Source organism: Contarinia nasturtii, unplaced genomic scaffold (assembly GCF_009176525.2).
Source record: "Contarinia nasturtii isolate CC-2019 unplaced genomic scaffold, AAFC_CNas_1.1 Cnas_scaffold_3175, whole genome shotgun sequence".
Taxonomy (NCBI): Eukaryota; Metazoa; Arthropoda; class Insecta; order Diptera; family Cecidomyiidae; genus Contarinia; species Contarinia nasturtii.
In genome coordinates, this window is record NW_022200487.1 from 1,319,531 (window position 1) to 1,342,394 (window position 22,864).

The 22,864-nt window shown below is 33.3% G+C and overlaps 1 protein-coding gene across 11 annotated transcripts in view; it reads right to left on the reverse strand.

Moving 5' to 3' along the window:
• LOC116349940 (high affinity cGMP-specific 3',5'-cyclic phosphodiesterase 9A) overlaps positions 1-22,864 on the reverse strand; it is a 121,447-nt gene that overhangs the window by 35,572 nt on the left and 63,011 nt on the right. For 9 of the 11 annotated variants that reach the window (XM_031781617.1, XM_031781620.1, XM_031781609.1 and 6 more), the window contains one exon: positions 19,364-19,407. The exons of 1 other annotated variant lie outside the window; for it this stretch is intronic. The gene's annotated coding sequence lies outside the window, so the exon portion shown is untranslated. Of the gene's footprint in view, positions 1-1,084; positions 1,233-19,363; positions 19,408-22,864 lie in introns of those variants that run through there. One more of the 11 variants, XM_031781615.1, reaches the window with a different exon arrangement.

The window sequence follows — 22,864 nt, forward strand, 5'->3', positions numbered from 1 at the left end:
AAAAAATATTAGAATAAAAAAATTATATTACCAAATATATCTAATTCTAAAAGCACCTATTGATAAAAATATTCGATTTTTTGCATCAATGATGTTTTTTAAATGTATTGATTCCAGAATCACACAAAATATGAATGTGCATTATGTATTGTAATGAATACGTATGTCATCACATCAAGTATGTCATTGTAATTTATAAATCAAAAGAAAACAAAAACAACAACAACGCTATTAAAAATACTTTTTTTTGTGTCAAAAATGAGGATATTTAATTTGCAAAAACGACATTACAAAAATTATTCAAAAAATAAATACTTACATTGACTCTAATTTTTTGTCTAACTGATGACAAATAATGTCAAACGTCAAAATACACACATTTGTACGAAGCTGTCAAAATAAGCTACAAAAAACACGTTTTTAGTGCTGCTCTGCTGTTTCTGCAATAATTTGCGGAAAAACCGTCTCCACTTTTTCTGTGAGTATGGCTCATATAATATGAGTGTGTTCATCTTCTTGCTCTTGTGAAATTTCATCGACAGTCAGTAGGAAACGGACAATTATAATCTACATTTTTTGTCTAAGCAATTCATCTAAAAAGTTCTTTCCCTCCAATATTGGCTTCGCATAAGTGGTTCTATGTCTGTTTATAGTGCTACAAATATATATGTATAATTTTAAATAATGTCAATACTTTTTAGTTTGTCCCATTTACCGAATTAACCACACTGTCACTCTTTTTATGGATTTGATTAGGGAACTTATCATGAACAATAATTACTTCCAACCGATGTTAATACCTCGAATAATGAAAAAGATTCAAATACAAAGCAAATGAACGTAGGGACGTAATCCAATTTTCTATTAGAAGTTCGTTCTTCTCGTGATACCATGTAAAAGAAAGCGCTGTATGGTTCAGATTTCTAGTATGACTAAATTTGACTGCCGGCGTCTCATAATTCAGACAGGATACGAAACCTTTTCGATGTTTTTGAACAAACGATTGGGATGATATTCATTAAGTTTGAACAAAAAAAAATCAAATCAAAGGCAAAATCAACCACCACAAAAAACTTGAACTTACTTCTACTAGTCCTTTTTATTTTCCGCCCATGGTCCTTTTGATCTTCTTAATACATCATTTTTAAATGCAATTTTATTCCCGTAGTGAAAAGAACTTGCGGGAATTTGGAATGGGAATGAGTCTTCTTGTCTTCGCAAACTTTATATTATTCGAACCGTCCAAAGCATCCCCATAATTAACATGGAGTAAATTTTGTTGGTTAAATTGACTTTGTTTCGTTTTTTTGATGTTGATGCTTTGATCAGCGAGATTCATGCATATGATGAAGATAATAAGGTAAAATGTTAAAACAAAAATTCGTGAAACATAACAACGGAGCGTGAATATGAATAATATTTGGGACATTGATTAAGTTTTCGAAATGCCTCCGATTTAGTCGTCGAGTAGAATGGATGAACCCCAAAAATATTCTCATTTGATTTCATCGAATCACAGAACACCATTTTATTTGGAATTATTTACTGAATTACAGAAACCGGCAAATATATTTTTGTTTAATTCCAAGTACGAATTGATTTGTGAATTCAGAATGTTAATAACTTAAAGCTATACGTTCGCTCAAAATATATTTGCCCTTTCAAGCAAAAAGGTACTAATATCCCAAGAAAATCTGGTAGACTACCCAGACTCCTGTCTATTTTGATTGCGATATGTAGAAAAAGAAGCATTTCAGCACATTGGCCAAAGTGTACTTTATCTTTAGATAAACTTGATAGTCGTTTGGATTTAATTTATCCCCAATTGCTATGCTCGATAAGGTAGGGTACAGCTTATTTTACTGCGGTTTATTTTCGCTAATCGTTCGGCGTCGGAAAAAAAATCATTTCAATCCATTTTTCAATTCAAATGCCATTGCTATTGAAGATAGCACGTCCTTTTATTGTTAATCGAACTTTATTGCTTTGCTGAAATGAAATGTAAACTTTTTTATGTTTCGCTCCATGGAAACTTTTTACCCACATTGAAATGCATTCCGTCGCTTTTATGATTTAAATGGTTGTGCGTGGACGCCGACATTGATAAAATTGAAGTCAACAGGAAACACAGATATCGATTTATATACGATTTGAGTATGGTAGACATGAATTGAATACCGTTGGCTGGTATGTCCAAACATTTTGACCGGATCCATCCGTCGGTTCAGATTCAGCAGTAGGTGAGCATATAATACACAAACTTTTGCTTAAGTTCGTTGTAACACACCAAAAACTCATATAATTGGTGTGACTAAAGTGTGATCCAAAATACCTTTCGATCTCGAGTCGAGTAAAGTGAATTTATGGAGATGTCTGTTATCGTAAAGATGTGCTAAGGCTAAGGACACACTTGAGAATAAATACGGATAAATCGCAAACCTATGCGAACCCCAAAATACCATCACGTTTTCAAATCGAACCCCCTATTCTTTTTATCACCAACATTTCCAAACGGTATCTCAGTGGTTTTGTTTTCTTATTAAGTTTACGGTTCGATATACATATATTATGTTAGTTTGCGTCAAATTGTATGTTTCATTATTTCAGTCGTTATAAGTGTTCTATATTTACTCTGTTATAACAAATCAAAACCAAACGACATTCTTGATTCTTGTTTTCATATCATGATTTTTTACTTGGAAAACGGAAGGTTTTCAAAGCAATATTGAAGTATACAGAAGTTACAAAAAATGCAATTCGAAACAAGAAATGTGAATAATATAATATGCAACAATTGTTATCAATTTCACGAGGCATGATCGTAGATGTAGGCGGAAAAGATTGATTTATTGCAACCATATGGAAGGAAATATGTTATTTTGATGTAAAAATTACATTTAACAAGAGGAAAAAAATGCTTGATAGATAGTTCAAGGAAGAAAATCTAAGGGCATGATCATCGTTTACTATAGAAAAAGCAGCTTTTTTATTTTCATTCTATTGAGTCAGAATGGCATAACATTGCAAGCGCCCATGGATATTTCATATGGTGCATTTTTTTCTTGGAATATAATAAAACGTTTTATAAATGCATATATGTGTCGTTTCGCTTAATGATACACAACGTGAAATATGCAAATAATGCACATTATTCACCATAGAAAATATTTTTTAATACGACACGATTGATAGATGGTGGTGTCATGTCGATACATATTGACACACATTCATGCTTACGCATCAATTTCCACCATCATTGCAATGTAAAACCATTAAATCTCCAATTGATTTTCTGTTTATTTTTGGGCCATATAAAAGCTCTTTGCACAGTTCACATTGAGGTTTTTTCCATTATCATGATCATCATCGTCGACGTCGTCGTCAGAAACGAAAATACCATTTATTGTTGAATGCTTTCTCGTTTTTTTATTGATTGCTTTTTTTAATGTTTTACTCTAAAAATAAATGAGATGGGTTGTCGTTTCGCTTCGATTCGTGTTCATGTTTTAAGAGTTGTTTCATCGTGTGTAATGCGCAAAGCGATTCTGTATTTCCATATGTCCAATTTTATTCAATAAAAAATGCTCATATTTTGCCACAATTTGGTTAATCAAATAAAATAAAATATTCTGTTCGTTCACTGCCACGTTTTATAAAATTCCGCGTGCATTGGAGGGGCCAATTAAGGAGATGAAAAACTCAAAAATTAATTATTGCTCTTAATTAAAATATGCTCCGCTCACATACACCAATATTTTTTTAATAATTCGATAACCTCATTAATTGACTGTGTTGACTAAAATAATTAAATTGGTAAAAATGTGATTCACACAGTAAAATCAATTAAATTGCAATATTCGCAAAAGCATTTGACGCAAAGGAATTCCATGGTTGAAGCCATGGCATTTCGGCTTGAAATTCCAATGGAATTCGAAATGGCATTTTGATGTTTGTAAAAGCGATTAGACAACAGATATGCTGCCAATAGAAACCAATCTTCCATACCTTTGCACATTGAATTTTGGTTTTTGTCCAATGTCAGATTACATCTGGCAAATTTTCCATTGTTGGTGGTATTTTTGTTGTGACTGTCGTTGATGCTATTGAAAGAATAGGTTAATCTTGTGTAATGGTTCTTAAACACGCATCGAAGATGATAAGGTCAATTGAAATGATTTACATTTTTGTCATTGCTTACGTAACCACAACTATAGCGAAACAATAATATGCAATTGTGCATGCGAAATGAAATTATATGGCATCAGTCGGCTTTAAGCCTGGAATACTGCTTCCGTTGCATATATCCGTGGTACGTGAATTGATTTTGCATACCAAAGCGAGATACGAACAAAACGTGGATAGCATTACGATGAGAGCAAACACATTTAGTGGTTGTGCAGTATGCATATATGCATTGTTCAATACACTGAACATATGGCGAGTGCTTGCACTCACATAGACACTAAACTCACATTTCGTATAGATGATGTTGCTGATGTTGATGATGAGTGCCAGCTAAAGGTGAACGTGTCAATCTGACGCAAAAACGGATACGTGCGCATTCACTGTGCTCTTGTATCCCCGTTTTTCCGTTGTTCTTCATATTGTTTGATTTGTACCGATGCCACTGAATTATTTATTTTTTGGGATAGATTCGGTTAGATTTGATGATGTTGTTTGCCGAACTACAACCGAACCAACATGTGAATATTTTCAATTTTCCAAGTAGATCGGAAATGCACTTCAACAAAACAAACTAACGACCGGAACAAATATCGATTTTATCAACGCCGTTGATTTTAACATTACCAATATTTACAGGAATTAAGTGAGAAGCAATTAAAATGTTTCACGCCAAAATATTTCACATTTAATTCAGTGGAGAATATGTTGGACTTCTCCCATGCATAGAGTATGCAAGCTTCTCAAAAGAGTTCTCAAGCTTCGATGACAGTATTGTTACCATTACAATGTTTGTATGTGCGGTTAATGAATCAAGCTGAAAGAAGCCGTTTGTCCATGTTGATCTACATTTAGCATATTCTATAGTAATCGACAATTTCATTTACTTGAATCTTATTCGTTGCACGACTCAAATGCAACTGAATTGGCGTGCAGTGAAATTGAATCGATTTTCCAATCAATTACATTACCATTGAGGTCATCTTTTTCAAGTTGATGGTGCATATCGCCCAATATAGTGTGAATTCATTGTGTGTGTGTGTCCTTATTCCCATGAATTTATCAATTCAAAGAAAAATCCGACAAATCTTTCGCTTACCATTTTTATCGAAATGAGAGCATATAAGTGGTGTTCAATTGTTCATAATTTTTTGTAGAAAACTCCTCATGATATGTCACGTATCCATAAAAAGGACATAACGTGTCAAAATTATAAAATGACCGGCACAATATGCAATGACCGTTGATTGTTTTCAGAATTTGCACAAATGAAATTCGGATTTTTGAAAGTTAATTGAAACTAATCGATTTATATGCAAAATTAATCCATTTTTAAATGTCACTCAGACGAAGTAATTGAAATTCGAATAATTTTGCAAAGCAACCATAACTGAATAACAATACACTTGTCGTCATTAATCTACGTATATTTTTCGAAATTGATCGATGCGATTGGATGTGTGATGTAAATGTACACATATATTTATGCTATAGTATATAGAATTGTGTATGTTCTGGAGCAATAGGTAAATTAATCAATCAAAAACGACGTTAATACGATGCGGTGTCATGGTGAAATTCACTTGGTACTCGCATCCATTCCCAAAAGGCATTGGGAATTGTAATCTTATTAAGCTCTTCATATCGAAATCGATGTCGAAGAATAACAACAAGAAAAAATCTCAAAGCAAACGATGGATTTGATGTCTACAGAGACTTTCACACCTACTTGCTATTCAAATAAAATGTGAACAAATCCATTTTGTTCTTCAGACAAAAATACATTTCTTGGCTGGAAAAACAGCCAACGATAGCAAAATTGGTTTGCTGTGATAATCCGAAATAGGCTGAACAATGTTGAGCGATGTTGATGGCGAAAGAAGAACCATGCAGCCGTATTTATAAGAGAAGCGTATTAACACTTAACCCAATTTCAAGGCGGATTGACGTAAGATATATACGTACAATATGCTGAGCAAAATCTTAACCAAAATATCGTGAACGAGAGCCGTATAAACAATGGAATTCATTATATTATTCATAAATCTATTGGTATATTTTACTTGCAGTGGTATATTCCTCTGGTAAGGTATTTTTTTTTGTAATTCGATGTTCTTAATTTATTCATAGAGCTTTATTTCCCATTATAAATCAATTAAAAGGTACAAAATGACCTGAAAATAGCGAATAGTATGCAATTTCTTTGTGAATAATTTCAAACGCTGCCATTTTTGCCATTTAAAATATTCATCTAATGGAACCTTTTTACGCATAAGTGGTGTGTACGAATAGACGACATGAGTATGGAAACTGACCTAAAAGCATCGGCATGATTGTGCGGTCAAAGCGTGTATAAAGTGCATACAAAGTGAAAAAAAGAAAACAATAATGCTTTCAAACAATTACTTTGAGGTCGATCCAAAACAATCCCTTTCCCAACAAATTCCATTACGAGAGATAAGTGCCACGATTTTTATTTTTCACAAATCATTTTCATTTGTCGACTTGTTTACCACGTATAGTAAATTACTGGTAAAAATTACTCAGAAAAGCGTTTAAAAGAAGCAACGAGAAATCAGGGCTAAATTGTTTTTCTTTGTTCAGCGGAAAAAAGTTTTTTATATTTTTTTAATGTTCGTTAAACCTATACCTCATATTTACGAATACACATATGGCACAGTATTTCAATTAGAATCAAAGAAAGACTCTTACTTCTTTTCTAATTTGAATCTTTCTTTCATTTTTTTTATTCTTTCATCATCGTCGCCACCCTTTTTTTTATTATACTTCTCTTAATTTTCATCAATGTGTCCATTCCAACCTTGGGATTGTTCAAAAAAATATTTCACGCTTCTATGGAACTTTGATTCCCAGCCAACTCGCAAAATGGTAATTCATTAGATGCTTTGGGTGTTTTTATTTCATTCAAACACTATTCAAAAAAATTAAGTGTATATAATATATGTAGATATACACCAGAGTGAGTATTTCGAAATGGTCGTGGAACGCGTCATTCTGTGATAATTACACGCTCTCATAGTTCTGGCGGTTAAACACAAATCTTTTTTTCAGTCGAGCGTCTCATTTCAGCGAATTTTCACCATAAAAATTTCAAGTGTGTTTTTATAGCGTTTGTTGAATTTAATATTTCTTGAGGTGCAATAGAAAAAAAATCGACATTTTTGCAAGAGCCATCACGACCTCGATAAAAACGAGAAAAATCACACCAAAAATAGGGTATTCTTTTCCATTTTGTGAAAACTTGACGTTGGTTCGTTATATTTGCATAAAATTGAAACTTTATTTGGCTTTAATTTGCGTCTCCGACATAAATTTCCTTTGATTTCCACAGAAAACTTTTATTCAAATAACATTGATTGGAATGCTTGTTGGTTCTTCGCTACCACTTTTTTTCTACGTTTATTGCACCAACAGCATGACAAAACTTTGTTCGTAAATTTATGAAATAAATTTTAGCGACATTTCATTTTAATATTTTGGAGGTGACGAATTATTTTCTCGCAGACCATATAAATATTATCCTTTTCTATCGAAAATTTGGCTCGAAGCTGCCTATTCGAAATTGGTCGATTCGTACAAGCGCAAAATGAAAATTGTTTGCAGAAGAATATCGACGGCTGCAACTTCAGCTTTTTTATCCAGATTGAAATGTTAATACCATAATCAAGCTCTTGTTGAAATCAATTCTGTGTATAATAAAATTGTTATTTTCATGCGCGTCATTCGACGAAATGAAAAAATAAAACATCAATTTCAGACTTCAGCATTTAAAGCTTGTATTAAGAGCACCACTAAAAAAATTCGTATACTTTTTATCAATCGTTTGATAGCATCCATCAACCCCATATCATATATTAACATTGTCTGTGTGCTTGATGCAAGCTGATGCATGTTCGATTATCATTAAAAAAAATATTTTGAAAAAACTATAGCGGATTCTCTTGCATTAATCGAACAAAAAATTACAATTTCACGATTGTTACACGTGCGCGAATCATCGAAAATAATGGAACTATTTTTAATATTCCATGAATAAATTACTTGGGAGCTTTCGCTGTTACGAAATATTCATTGTTATTGTTGACTGTGTGGGAAATTTCCTCCATATTTTAGAATCGATTTCAACGAGTAGCATAACTAGATAATTTTTCATCGGGGGTGATTATTTTGTACACAATGACGTTTTAACTAGTATTGAGCGAGCTCGCATTTTAGGAGAAAGAGGATTTAATTACTCAGAATAAATTGTGAAGAGCAAAAAAGGTTTTCAATCCCAAAAAATATTATAAACGGTGTAAAGTTGGTTTTTCCGAAATGAACATTGAGCCATTGTCAATAGAAATCAATACTTCTACTAGGGGGTAGGGTAAAACCGTGTAAAGTGAGACGCCGGGTAAAGTGAGACGCGGCCATATTTTTTTTCACAGAGTTGACAGTACTGTTTTTGGTAGCGTCAAATGCTTACCGCTTCAATACAACACTTTTAGAAAAACTCCGAAGCGAATCGACGCATTTTTTATATCTCTACCAAAAATATATTTTTGAAATTCAAAGTGAAACTTTTTTATAGATTTTACCGAGTGAATAAAGTGTATACAATTTTCAACAAAATTTGAAGGTAAATATAGTCAGTGTGTTGTATTTTGAATATATTTTCATGTCCAAAGTTCATTTTAATCATTAAGCATGAAATAAAAAAAAATCCCAGAACAACCAAAAATGGCGTTATCCGTCTAAAGTGAGACGCTCGACACCGTCTAAAGTGAGACGCCATATAATTGTATGTTATGGAACAGTGTTGACATTTGAATGTCATTTTTTGGTAGGAAATTGTGTTTGCGTGTATTTGCATTGACTTTAACGTGATTTTTTTGTGATTTAATGTGATTTTTTTTTATTTTGGTGATTTTTTTAGCCATGTCACGTTATCAACGAAAGACCACCCACGGTGTCACAGACTTTGATCAATTGTTGAATGCAATCAAAGATGTTAAAATCGAAAAAACCGAATTATCATTGATGATGATATGGCAATTGCTGAAATTGTAGAGGTTGAAACATCGGAAGAACCATCCACTTCTAATCTCACTCGTAGCGCTAGCCTTTCCTCTAGCCTTTCTTCTGTGCTTAGTGCCATCGGCCCTCTGCAGCCAGCTACACCAAGAAAAAAATCAAATCGCGGCCGTCGTGCTATGCAAAGCACCATATTAACATCGCCCGGAACCGTTTCTATTTTGAAGGAAGGAAAACGTAAGCGCGATGAAGCCAAATCAAAGAAGAAGAAACAGGCCGCGAAGAAATCATCGCAAAAACCTACCATCACTTACAATGACAAATAATGTAAAAAACTGCATGATGGCGCCATCTCTATGTGCTCATGAAAATTAGAACAAAAAGTTTGTGTAGAATGTTAGTTGTTTGAAGTTTGAATACGGAATCATTTGTTGTGACGTCTGTCATTTTACGCTCGATAAAGATATACCGTGTAAATTGAACAAAAACCGATTTATTATTTGTATTTGGTGAATTTGTGATGGAAAATAAATTGAAATTACTTTGCACAGTTTGTGTCATCGAAATTAACTGCGAGGACGTTGCATATCACATGGTTTTTCTTCACACAAAATCAGTTGACATTTTTGACTTTTTCGCACCAAAAAAAAAATGTTTTAATTGCCTTTGGTGCTCGTTTGGATCGCGAGTTCAATGCCAAGCACATAGAGATGTCGCTCGGAACGTGAAGCTCAAAAAAAATATACAGGTGATATAGAAAGCAAGTGAGGGTAGGCAAAAACAGTCGACCTCAAAACGTTCAAAACGCAAGGCCTCTTCTTCATCATCATCAGGATCTGATGAGGATCCGTGTTTGGCTTGCGGCAAGTCGATGCAAGGCCCATTGACCAGACACAATTCAATCACATGCTGCACCTGCAAGGGGTACGCTCACTTGAAATGTGTTGATCTAGGCCGCTCAAGTATGTATGTGTACCAAAACTGTGACTCGGATTTGGAAATGGAGTAATATTAATCGGCCTCTTTCACTAAAAATTGATTTGAAACATTCAATAACAATCAAAATATTTAATAAATGAATCAATTTAATAAATTATTATGTGTTTTTATAACATTTCCCAATTTTCATGCAATTTTATCACACTTTTTTATATTTTGTTGTGCGTCTCACTTTACACGGTGAAAATTTTTTTGGCCAAAAATCACATGTTTAGAAAATCTAGAATATTTTTTTATTTTAATCGCAATTTAATCACTTTCTTCAGCAAAGTTGTAGCAATGGTCAATAGCTATCCAACGGTATATGAATCTTTTCGATATCTTATCATTTGAAATTTTTATGATGAAAAAACAAAACCCGTCTCACTTTTAACGGTTCTCCCCTATTAATTTAAAAAAATGTTTTGTTTCTTTAATTTTTCCTTAAAAAGCTCTCCTATATCCAAAAGTGCTGTTTAACTTCAGAAAATATGGTGCCATCAATTGTCATAGAATTTTTTTTACTTTACACTAGCTACTTTTTTATATTTTTGATATTTTTGAAACACCCTAGTACATTATGTAAAAGTTCATGTTATTGAGTTGTTGATACATTGTTTGAAATTGAACCCTCGAGCCATATGTTAAATTGTAACCCGAACGATTGTTTGGAATCCGATTTAATCAAAATATATATGACGGCCTAAGAAGAAAACAATAACATACTGAATATTCTGCAAAAAGTCGAATACAAATTTATGTGAGCAAAAACCAAATATACAAACAGACAGCGCAAAGGTAAAACAGCCTACTTACATAAGAAACACATGTAAGTAGGCTGTTTTACTTTTGCGCTGTCTGTTTGTATATTTGGTTTTTGCTCACATAAATTTGTATTCGACTTTTTGCAGAATATTCTGTATGTTATTGTTTTCTTCTTAGGCCGTCATATATTCGTGAAATGATATCACTTGAATATTTTTCTGTCGAAAAAGCACGAGAATGAAGGGTGCTGGGCGATTAAAAAAAACTTAAAACTCATAATCAATTTATTTTACAAATCCAAATAACTATTTTCGAGGTGTTATTGCATAAGGCATTATCGTTTTTCCATTGAAAACAAATAAAAAGGAAAAATCCACAGCCATCGAAAATCAAATGACGATGTTTACAATTCATAAAAATCAATTACATGCAATCATAACTGCAGTCCCAACACGCAATATGCTGTTTTGATATAAAATTTATTTATTTTTATCTAACACTCAGCTCGATGGTCGCGCAATCGATTATCAACAATGGATGCTAACAATAATAAAAGATTCACTGTGACAACAAAATGATTATTGCATTGCCATGCCATAAACCATTTTATGATCTCATTTAAACTCTATGGTTATTCAATAATCGTATATGCGCATATGGAATTAATATTTTAGCTTTTATTTTGGTTGATGTTTTCAGTCGGCATACATATACGGAAGGGGATTCGAGAAATGCAATAAATGAATGAGAGTGAGAGAGAAAAGCATATAAAAAATGTGCACTTGTATTTCAACAATTACAGGCGTCTCTCTTGTTGCCAACGACGAGCAGTTTCTGATTTTGCTTCCCACATCTGCTTTTCCATTGTGCTGCTCGTCCTTGAGTCCATTACGTTTATAATTTAACATTTCATTTCTTCGAAATCCCTGAATGTCAATATGGTTGTGGGGAATATATTGCATTTGAATTGCTACCAACTGTACAATTTAAAGAAAAATCTATTCGTTTTTATGTAAGAAATAATAAAATAAGAGTTATCAGTAGAGGCGTGAAATGAAAGACACGATGTTATGTCAGAGAGGCAAAGCAGTCCTTGCGCAACACACAAACTAAACTAAGAAAATGAAAAATCCCAACAACAAAGTAATTTTTATTTTTGTTTAATTCGCCCAAGTTTTTCTGAAACATCAAAAACTTTTTTCTTCTGAAAAAAGAGTTATTCTGAATTTTCACTGGTATTGTGGTTTTATGTGGCAAAACAAAGACAGAAAATATGTCGCTGATTGCCTGTGTATATGGGAGTGTTGTGCCTATACAAACTTTAATGTAAATTCGTTTTACTCTATCACTCATCCCCATTTATTCATAAGTTATCATCATAACTTAGTTTGAATTGTAGATTTATTCAGATTCGCGGAAGCATCTGAATTTGGGGGAGATGAGTGCCCACAATAGGGGCACAATTTACTCTTTGGCATGGCGCAGTCGTAATATGGCATGCAAATACAGATTATTTCTGAGTAATTTCCTTTGATAAACACATGCGTCAACATTTGATGAAAAAAAAAAAGAAAAATAGCAGAAAGCTTTTATGATGTTTCCGTTCTGACATATTCGTCGCGATGAATCCAAACAATTGAACTGGCACTGTACAGACAGGCTGTTTCCAGTATTTGTTCAGTTCTCTCTGTATCAGAGTATCAAACGGCTTGTATATATGTGAATCTCTCTTATTCAAGTGATCGGTATGGAAATGAAGCCATTACACAGAATCTGTGGCATACATTTTCTCTTTTCTTACTTTACAATTCTTTATACAATAATGGTTAATGTGTGCACCTAACTCAAATACTTGACACAAAAAGATGAAACAGTTACAATTCTTCGTACTCATACTGCAACTTACTGAATTTTCATTTAACCAGTTTTTTCCAAGTTGGATACAAACACAGAAAAATGACGAGTTCCAAAAGAGTCATATATAGATAATTGCTACACGCTATTGTTTTCTTCAACAATTTTTCAAATATGCGACATAACTGCTGTGTGGCAGTTCTCATGCACGTACGAACAAAATTGCACAATAGGAAAGAATAATTATTTAGATGGCCAAAATCGATGCTAAGTTTTTATGTTTACATCCAATACCGACAGCATTTTCTACTCGAAAAAATGTAAACATTTCATTCATCATCAGATTTTTACTCCAAATCCAAAACATTTATGATATTTTTATTGTCCTTAAACAAAGCTCTCCCAAATATCTACGTATTGTAAGGGAGGATACGATTTTTGTTCGTACGGAATCGTTGCCATTATTAAATTATTCAATTTTAGTCGATTTGATTGACAATTTATTTGAACTTTATTTCAATTAATTTGAAATCAAAAAAGAAAAAAAAAAATATGTGCCAATAAAAATATACGGTTCAAGATTAACACGAAGAATCATGTGTAAACATGGGTTACTACATTTATTTTCTTCCTACTATTACCTAGACACTCAAAATAAATAAAGGTTGATGAGAAACACTTTTTTCTTTCAACCTTCCTTCTTCTCATTCTTCCTCAAACTTCAAACATATTTTCGTGTTCTCGCAACGGCAAAGTTATAAACCCACGAAAACACATCAAAATCGTAAAACAAATAGATGCGATTTAAGCAACAAATCCAAGTGATTATTATCTCTCCTCGGTGAACGTTCAAAAATACAGCAAACGAACGAATCAAACCCATTTCTCAAGATAAACAGCCAACTTTTCTTTGGTTTTCCATTTTGCAGTGGTTTTTTTATTTATTTTCACTACTTTTTTTTTCAATGTTCGTGCTTTTTACTCGATTCTCGCTCGTTTAACCCATTTCAACTTTTCTTCTTCGTTTTGGCTGCAACGTGTACGTAGGTTGCTCCATAATTTTTTTTAAAATGGTACTTATAGTGTTGCCCGATGTAAACCATTGTCATATTCGTAAAGTTTGATGTTTTGGTATGTATTCGTGCCCTGAACCTTTTGTCGTACGAACGCTATTTGTATTGTTTACAGTGACTGGTAAACTGCGACTCAACAAAAAAATGAATTTTACACGTGAAGATTTTCGTAAAATGATTTACTACGATTTTCGAAGTAAATTATCTCAACAACAGTGTTTCGATCGACTTCATTTGGCCTTTGGCAATGAAGCACCAACCCTTCAGACAATTTATAACTGGTACCGAGAATTCCGTTGCGGTCGTAGTTCGCTCAAAGACGAGTTTCATACAGGTCGTCCAAAATCGGCTGTTGTGCCACAAAACATCGATGCTGTCAGAAAACTGATTATGGAAGATCGTCATGTGACCTACCGTGAGATTGAGGCATCTTTGGGCATTTCATCCCACAGCATACATACAATTTTGCATGAACATTTAGCCGTAAAAAAGATTTGCTCTCGTTGGATCCCACATAAATTGACCGATGAACAAAAAATGGCTCGTGTGAGTTGGTGTAAAGAAATGCTCAAGAAATTCAATCGTGGTGCTTCAAAAGACGTTAATAAAATCGTCACTGGTGACGAATCGTGGATATATGCCTATGAGCCCGAAACGAAACAGCAGTCGACTGTATGGGTCTTCCAAAATGAAGATAATCCAACGAAAGTTGTTCGAGCAAGAAGCACTTCGAAGCGAATGGTCGCCTGTTTTTTCGGGAGAAGTGGTCATGTGGCAACCGTTCCACTAGAGGATCGTAAGACCGTCAATTCTGATTGGTATACCACCATTTGTTTGCCCGAAGTGTTTGGTGAAATAAGAAAAAACAACCACCGACGCAAAATAATTCTTCATCACGATAATGCGAGCTCTCACACATCTTTTCAAACTACTCGATTTTTGACCGGTCAAAACATCGAACTGATGGGTCATCCACCGTACAGTCCTGACCTGGCACCCAATGACTTTTTTTTGTTCCCAAGCGTGAAGAAAAAACTACGTGGTCAACGATTTTCGACACCAGAAGAAGCAGTTGAAGCGTTCAAAACACACGTTTTGGAGATATCAGTTTCGGAGTGGCACGAATGCTATGACAAATGGTTTCATCGAATGCAAAAGTGTATCGATCATCTCGGGGAATATTTTGAAAAACAATAAAACCATTTTCGACAAAAAACAACTGTGTTATATATGTTTTTAAAAAAAATTATGGAGCAACCCTCGTATGTTTACTTCTTTGCGCGTTTGTATGAACGCGCGCTATAAAGTTTCAAGCAACCAGAAAACGCTGCTTATTTTCTGCAATTATCTGCTGCTTATCACTTTCTCTTGTCGTTTTAAATCAACGCAGAAAATTATTTCGTGTCTCTTAAGGATCCTTCGGGTTCGTTATATTTTTCCATGGAAAAACACATAAAGCGAAAAATGCAAAAAAAATGTTTGTAGATTTGTTTTTGCCTTCAATCCAATTCTAATTTGTGCATTTCTTTGAAACGAAGAAAAAAGCGCGTTATTTACAAAAAAGAAATGGATCGATAGCTGCAAACGTAGGTTCATAAACCTGGGAATAACTAACATCGTGTTATGACGTAAAGAAAACACAAAGAATATATTATTAAACTGACCCCACAACTAAACAAATACGTATGAACACAAAAGTTAAAATCTTGAAAAAATGTGATGGGTTCACACAAAAAGATGTGGTTAGCATCAATGTGGCTTAAGGTGGTTCGATTTTTGCGAAAATTCAGAAGGGATACTGGCTATAGTTATAAGTTATGGAAAAATATTTAAGATTTACGAATATGACGTTTTTTTGACATAATTGATGTCACAGACCTAGCGCCTCGAGGGGTCCATTTTTTGAAATTTTACCAAAAATTTCAATTTTTTAAAAATGTTCAACACATTTTAAAAACATTTTTTCTGGTTCGTAACGCTGATAATTAAGTGAAATAGACCACCAAAAGCCATTAAAGAGCTCCCGGACTTACCTCTACCTGAAAATAGGGTCCGAACATGACTGAACATTTTTCAAAAAAATGACCCAACAGAACAAAATGTTAACTAATTATTGAGGTGGTCTGATTTTACTGAAATTGTCCGACTCACTCGGTAACCTTTTGAGAATGTCGAATAGAGATTATCTGTGTGTTATGTTTGATCAATACTTTCGATTCTACATGCCCGCCCCACTCAAGACTTTTACAACAAATGTCGAAAATAACCAATCTTTTGAAATTTGCTTGTGCACCAAAAAGTAATTTTGTCTACAATATTCCATGTTTTCGTCCTGAAAAGAAGAACATGTTTGAGTCTCACTCATTTATATGTAAATTACATAGGCATTTCCAGGCCATGAGAAAACCCTAGCAATGAAAGTGAGGACCTAAAAAAGGTCCTAGCAAATCGGAAAGATTAAAAAAAATCCATAAAAAATAAGCAGAAAGTGAAAGACGAGGTGAAATTCTGATATTTTTCCATAAATAAAAGGTCACACAAAGTTTATTTATTCCATTTTTGTCGAACTATGTCCAAAAAAGAAACAAATTTGCTTCATCTGTCACTGTCCGAATGTACCAAACCAAGAGGAGTGTTAACCATCGATTAACACAGAGTTTCGAATTTTTCAATGCCAATTCATTCAATTATAATTACCATTAGTTAATGTAAATTGAAATTTTCAATTTATTTTTTTCAATTCATTGAATTGAATTTTCAATTACCATTTACATTCAAATTGATAAATGAATTGAAATTTATTTCAATTGCGTGAAGTTGCAGAGATTGATGCCTTATGCGGCATTTGTGCATAGCTAATGTCAAAAGTGAGGTTAATATTTGAATGCGCACATTCAACAATAACGGTTGCTCGTTGCTGTGTCAATAAGTTTAAAAGAAATCGCAGCAATGAAAACAGTTTCAAATTTTAATTTTTTTAATTTGTATATTAATATTAAATTTTAAATATATATACATTTTAATTTACATTCAAAATGTTATTATAAATGAATTGACGGTAAAAAATTGAAAACAATCGAGAGTAGTATTATGGGAGCCAACTAGAATCTCTGCAACTTCACGCAATTGAAATGAATTTCAATTCATTTCTCAATTTGAATGTAAATGGTAATTGAAAATTCAATTTAATGAATTGAAAAAAATAAATTGAAAATTTCAATTTACATTAACTAATGGTAATTGATTTTCAAATAAATGAATTGAAAAAACTAATCATTATTTCAAACTCTGGATTAACACAGCATTTCATAGTGAATTTGATGTATTTTTATGGATGGGCGTTACATTAATGTGGTTCGGTTGGTCTGCGACATTTATGTTGCAATTTTTTTCTGTTTTCGTGGATCAATCAAACTTTTACCATTCCTCGACAAATTAATTTGTATATTTTCTGTGTTGAAATCATCATAACCAATTGCGCACTTATTTCTCATTCCACATTTACAACTGATGATGACAAATAAAAATATGGTATCAAAACTTTAGCTGATTTTGACCGCAGATAACTTGGTAATTGACGCATATATTTTTGGTTGATTTGATTTGAAATGGTTCTCACTTTTTCTGGTCATGGTTTGTTATTCTCCATATGTTGGTGGTATTAATTTTCTGAAGCATAAAAATCAAAATTTACAATCTGTTGTATATTGGATTATTTGATGTTATTTCTCTGTCGAAGAAGAAAGTAAAGTTTCAATTGAGTACAAAAGAGGAGGATATGGATTTTCTTCCAAAACTTAACGGCGATAAGTTATAGCAAACAAAATGGTTTTACTACTAATTAGTTGAAGCAAAGAAGCAAATTTACGGTAACGGTTAACCCCAATAGTGCTTAAGTTACTGTTGAAAAGTTTTATTCTAGTCTTCAATTTAATTGCACTAATTTCATAAGTTAATTTATGATTCGATTGGAATTTGAACATCACACGGCAACCGTAATCAATGCAATAATAAATATCAATGGAATGTCAATTCAATCACGTTGCCAGCCAGGGGAGAGTATATCATTCGGTTTAATATCTACGATGTTTACTCCACATACTTGAGTGTATTGACGTGGCATAATCGAAGAGGAAATGGAATGACGTATTTATTATTATCTGTTCGGATTTTTTTTTATCTTTATCAGTTCAGCTTGGTAATAAATAATCGATTAATGCCCTGCGAATAAACTGAACCAATTTGGATCCTCCAAAGAGTATAAAAGAAATATGGAGAAAGAGAAAAGGAGTCGGGATTTGCTAGTTATTTCCATTTTTATGCTGAACCTTTGTATCCCTTTCGTTTCATGACTTTTCCTTTTTCGGAATGCTTCGCTTTTGAAATGAATGAAATTCAACGATTGGAAAATCGATGTGAATTTTAAATAGCAAATTGATTTCATTTACACTCGACAACAACAATCGCACTATTAAATGTTGATAATTAATGGACGATTTTTTTTAATTTCTTGAATGAATTGATTTCATCGAACCGATGAAGAGGAAGATAAATGAAAGGGCACCGCATTACAATCGTCAATTTTATTTAGGTGTCAACGTTTCTGTTGAAATTTTATAAGCGCGTTTAATTAAAACTAATTTCATGTGTCCATTTGTGTTTTGGTGGTGTCAGTTCGAAAAATGTGCACCAATTTACCCAAAAAGTAAAGTCATTTATCGGATTTGCACACAAAACGAAAAATAAATACTGGATGTGAATTTAAACCGAATTGTTAGCAGTAAATTGGATTCGGTGGTGCTCGGGATGCAATTCGAAACTAACGGACGGTACTTTGATAAATTTCTAACGATGTTTTATGCTGTGGACATATACAGTGTGCACACAGGGAGTGGCTGTCGCACAAATTACATTCTAAACGTAAATAAGTTCCTTATCCTTCACTCCAATTTATTTCATGCAGACGAAACATTCATTTGCACCAACAAGATGTTCATAGTTGATGTGTTATTGTTGCAAAATAAAGAAAAAGAAAATGTTGGAAGAAAAAAAAAAACAATAAAATTGAATTAGTCGAAGAAAATGCCATTAGAGACGTTTTACTCACGAATATGAACGACATACAAAAAAAGATGACAGGACTAATGGTCGATGTTTAGTTTAAATGAAATTCATTGGGGCGTAGAAAATAAAAAGAAATGTTTACAATCTATGTTCTGCGTTGATTACCACTTCTGCTAAATTAGATTTCATGTGAACATTTTTCAACGAAGCAAGGACAGTACAGGCACCTCAACGTAAACACTCACTCACCCGACCGAATTACACAAATACCAATTTTACCGAACCATTTTGCCGCGCATTTTGTATTAAGCAAAATACATTTTTACTGAAGAGATCAAGAAGATTTGCATAAATTTTAATAAAACGAAACAAATCTAATTTGAATGCATAAGGATCATAAAACTATTACTTACATTCTTGGTGTGATGTGATTAACAGTGCTAACAGTTTTGATATTCTGCAATGAAACAAAAATAAGAACAAAAATCATGTTAAAAAAAAACCGTCTACTTCGTCCTTCAAGAGGAGAATGAATAAAAAACGCTCAGTTAAATTGTAACAAATTGAGAAAATAGTCATTGCATTCAACAGACGGAGTCATTGAAACGTGCTAAGCTTGATGAACTGTGTAGGATCGGTGACAAAGAAAAACGAAGAGCGAGAGACAGAGACATGATTATCAGATAAACACGATAAAAAGAAGCTGTGTTTAACTGCAAATCCGACAAGAACAGTACCATCAACAAAAAAAACACGAAACAGAATAAACGTGTTCGAATCAAATAGATAACATAATCTACTTTTCACGAAGATACACCAGATATATTTAGCATAGTGCTTTGCCATACATTCAGATTTGTACACTAAATCGCTTGAATAACCAAAACTAATCATTGCCAATATAAAGCTACTTGCAAAGAGTTTTTCGGTATGACAACTCAAACAATAAATAAAGGGTTTATTATTATCCTTTAAAGCTGACACATTTCGATGTGCATTTTAATATTGCTATTGTAAATTCTAGATCGACATTCAAAGCATACTATCCTACGCAATATGCGCAGCCAAACTGCAAATATTTACCAAGATATTATTAAAATTTCTAATCCGAATATTTCGATTCGAGGCGATTTTCGGGGCAACTAAGAGAAGAAGCAGCGGCGGTGACGAAAAAGAGCTTTAGATCTGATAGACAGTGTTCACATCCTTCGCATTGGAACCTTCAAAAACCATGCTTAATTATATTTTATTTGATTTTCTATTTATTTTTAGTTTCACATTATTTTTGTGATCAAGTGGATTATGTTTAAATTGATAGGATATGTTTTCTGTTTATTTCGCCATCAGCATCTTCAGGCGATTACATTGAACGTTAAGAGTTTTCTCTCGGATATTTTATTGGTGAGTTTTTTACACGTCGATATTGTGATGTAGTGAGAAAATAAGAGAATAAGCTAAGATTCAATCCATAATACGTACAGGCAAGCTGTATAGGTTGCAATTTACGTTCCACAAATAGCCTTGACTTTATACGGCTTCGTTCACTATTCTGACAAAACACACAACAATCGCGCACTGATAGTCTTATGCTAGGGATAAATTTATGTATCAATATTTAAAACGGGGAAAAATGTGTACTTTATACTGCGAAAGTATAATTCGAAGCTGCAACGAACACAGCACACGAATCGCCTTAACTTTCTCGTTACAGTACACGGCATTTTACGACCATAAAATGCAACTATGATACAAGGGCGCATGGAATAAATGGAAAATGAAAATGGATACTTGGTGCTATTATCGTTCAGCCATTGTGAAGTTTTAATGCTCGTTGCTTGCTTGGCTTGAACACAATAAACTATCGTTTTCGAAATGAAAGTGGTCACAATGTTGTTGCGCGCATTTTACTGCAAATGCATTACAGAATCGGAAAAGTCGCCGCTTCACACTATAAATGCGAGTTTCTCATTCCATTCTTTGAGAATTCGAACGATGATGATGGTGGTGGTACATGTATCTCACAGCTGTTTCCATTTCTATTTCCATTATTTTTGCAAACTTGCAATAGCAACAAGTACTCGTATAACGCAACACAATTACAAATACGAATGTGACGAAACTTTTTTCCCCTCCCTGGCCCTCTTAAGCGTAATTTTTTTTTCTTGTTTTGTTTCTTTTTTGTTACCTTCTTGTGGGAATTATAAAATCATTTTTGTATTTATTTTCTGCACTGTTATGTAGTTATTGTTGTGACTGATCACATTGCAATAGAATCGCATTCTATTTGCTTGCTGTGTGGAATGCTTCTGCCGTCGTGCATTCATAGAGCACAGTCAGAGCGTTCAATTTTTTTCCTCAATCAAAAACTGCACGCCGAGTTTCAACATTCGAAACAACTTGGGATAAGTTTGAAACACTATTTTTCCATTAATGCGGGTATTTTTCCTGTTATGATTTATAATGACATTTTTTTCACTTTCTCCAGTTTGTTTTCGACTAGAATTCAAAACATAAACAACAAGAAAATGTCAAAATTGCATATATCCATAAATAGTATATATTTTTGCACGCTGTTCTACTTGAAATGTAAATAAATAAGAAGCATACCAGAATGCCATTTCATTCTAGTGGCAACGACGACAGTGGTGGCGGATTTTTTATTGTCGATATGCTTCTTGTTTCTTTTTTCTCTTTGTGAATTGTTTATAGTTTGGCACATTCGTAAGGCATGGTGTTTTTCACCGTACTCGCCACAAATTGTTCTGTATGTGTTTTACTGAATGTTTGTATTTCGTTATTTATTATTGAGGTGTTTTTTGTGTGAGATGGACTGATTGTAAATGTACAACCATGGCATACCGACGCATTCATGCATACAATTGCAGTTTTAATAACTTGTTAAAAGCATTTATGGGTAAAGGTGAACTCATACGTATACTGTTTGATTATACATTGTACGTTTTTCAGCATGTGGTCCACATGCTGTACTAATCTAAATATGGAAACTTTCAGGAACATTTCCCCTTGTAATTTACAAAGAGTTCCACCAAAACTCGGAATGCTATACTTCGGTTTATTCACATTCCGCGCTGTACATTTTATATGAAAATTCAATGAATGTATATGAAACAAAGCGATCCGGACGAGGCATATAGTTGCATGAATGGGACTTTTGTTAAATGCAAAAATTCCGTGTATTTATCTATTTGTTCTCGCATATATGAATACCTCTGCTTTTCATTGTTTCTATGAAATTTTTTAATGGATGAACCTTTCGCTCTCTTTACGTCTACAAGGAATGCCCGATAGCATTTCAATAAAAAATAGCATGTTGTTCTTTGTTCATATTCTCATTCCGGTGTACACTGTACATCTGTAATGCCAAAACCAATTAAATTCAAATATTTCTACCGTCACATTGCAAAATGCATCCATTATGATTGCAAAGAGCTTTTAAAGAGTCAAATATAGAGAAGCATCGTAATTCTTTTTGTCTCTGTCTTATTGAAATGTTGAATCAAAATGTATCGTACTCAGTGTTGAACGAAAGGTGTTTTCTTTAGGATTCAGGTACTTAAAACGCATCCTATGTTCTTCATTTCTGTCGTACAATCATTTCTTCACATTTCAAATTGTAGTAATGAATACATGAAGTGTGATATACTTTTGCTTCTCAAACAACAAGCTTTCAATGCGTCACTCGAACTCGATGCATTAACGCTTTCCATGTTTGCTTTCGTCATTTTCTATTTTCAACAAATAAAAATATTAACAGACGAAAGAATAGAATGTGAAATGAATACTAAACGACAACATGACTTAAATAAATGTGTACAATGTACAGTCGACGAGTGAATGAGTGAGTCAGAGGCAACGGATAAACTGAAATAGTGAATGACGTCGAATTGTTGCAA